This window comes from Sorex araneus, chromosome 5 (assembly GCF_027595985.1).
Source record: "Sorex araneus isolate mSorAra2 chromosome 5, mSorAra2.pri, whole genome shotgun sequence".
Taxonomy (NCBI): domain Eukaryota; kingdom Metazoa; phylum Chordata; class Mammalia; order Eulipotyphla; family Soricidae; genus Sorex; species Sorex araneus.
This window is the reverse complement of record NC_073306.1, coordinates 76,973,125-76,974,974: the sequence shown is the minus strand read 5'-3', so window position 1 is coordinate 76,974,974 and position 1,850 is coordinate 76,973,125.

Genomic DNA, 1,850 nt, shown 5'->3' with positions numbered 1-1,850 from the left:
TTTACAGTGCTGGGTGACTTTGTGGTTTGTGTCACTAGTCCTAGCTAACGGACACCAGACTCAGGTCAGAGGGAGTTACAGATGGTTGGGCACAAACTATACCACTTAGAGGCCCAGCTGGCTCTGGTAATCAAATTAAATGTCATTGGGCTATCAATCAATGAATGTATGTTTAGCACCTATTATGTGCCTGACATTGTGAGGGTAGATAAGAAATATGAGACTAGTTTCTTCTCTCATTTGAGTGTGTTGTTTATAAGATACAAGTGCATGTGAGGACAGAAAACAAAAACTAATTTCTATTTCCATTTCAGCAAAGTTAAGCACTTGGGGTGATTGATTCACATGTGGGAAATTGATTCAAAGGTGGGGGATTGATTCATGTGTTTATAAAAGTACCTCTTAAAAATCGTTTATACGTTGTATATCAGGAAGTTATAGAAAATCTACTGAAATATGATTGGCTTCTATTGATGAGGCAAAGAAGTAGTGAGATGTGCAACTTGAGCAAAATAAAATTACTGCCATGAAGTTTCAGAGTCTCATTTGTTACCCAGACTTCATTAATAGTAGCCAACAATGATTAGGTAACCTATATTAAGCACTACATAATGTGTACTCTTTTAAGTATTTCACATCCATTATCTAACATGATCCCCTTTACAATCCCCAGAGATAATTGTTGTCACTATTCTCAGGATTTGGGAACAACTATGTCCAAAGCTACATAGCCAGAAAGTACCACAGGATGCCAGACATGAAGCAATCACAAGTTTGGGTGACAATTACATAGGCATTTGGCCTTATACTTGCACTGATCAAGTTTTTCAGTATAGAGGAAGGAAACCAAAGCAGAAAACTCTAGTTAACCAAAGCAGAAAAAGAGAATAGCTAGTATGTCTTCGGAACCAGGTTGAAAAAAAATGCAGGAGTTAAAGGATACTTGTCAGCTTATTCTATAGGAAATGCCACAGAAAGAGTTAATTTTGGGAGGCTACTGGTAAAATTGCTGCCAGTGGTTACTTCTTCCTAGATCTGTAGACAATCTACATATAATCACTGCCATCAGCCCTTCTATCAAGCCTGGATCATATAACAACAAAGGTACTCAAGGAATTACCTGTCATTCTTTAGTCCTAATTCTCACCTCTTTGTTTGGGAACTTTCAAGGAGTGGGGAGATAACACAGCTGGTAGGCTAACACACAGTAGACAAATGTCCACTGCATTTCTTTCCCTTATGTCACTGTGTGCTATCAGTATTAGTCTCTGGTACTAAGACTCCCTACTTTCCCCTAACTGTGGTTTTCTGTCTCAATATCATTTCCTAACATAACTTGTCTCCATGCCCTAACTCCAGGCCTTTGTGTGATTATTCTGCTTCTGCTGTTATTGCAAGAAACTTGTGATAAAAAAATTCTTTCTTCCTGGGAATTATGTGTTTATTCAATCAATCTTTGATGATTAAGTTTTAAGGCTCCTCTGACTTGAAAATTGGAAGGAGAACATTTGAATAATTACTCTTGACTTCAAAAGTTTTAAAACATTTAGCCTATCTAGTTCAGTTGCACAAATAATTAAGAATTGCCTATTAAGTGCCAGAACCTCATTATTAACTGGAAATTTAGGGAGGAATTTAAGGAGTAATAGAACAAATTCTTAATATCAAAGACTTCACAGTTGAGTTACAGGAAAAGAACTAACCATGTGCTTTGTGATATAACTATTTTTAGTATTCTTGTTGTCTTTCTTGTTGATTTCAAGAATAGTACAATAAAGCAAATGTATTCTGGATAAAGGCATGGTCTGGGTATCTCAAAATTTATTACTATTTACCATCATCACCTAAAT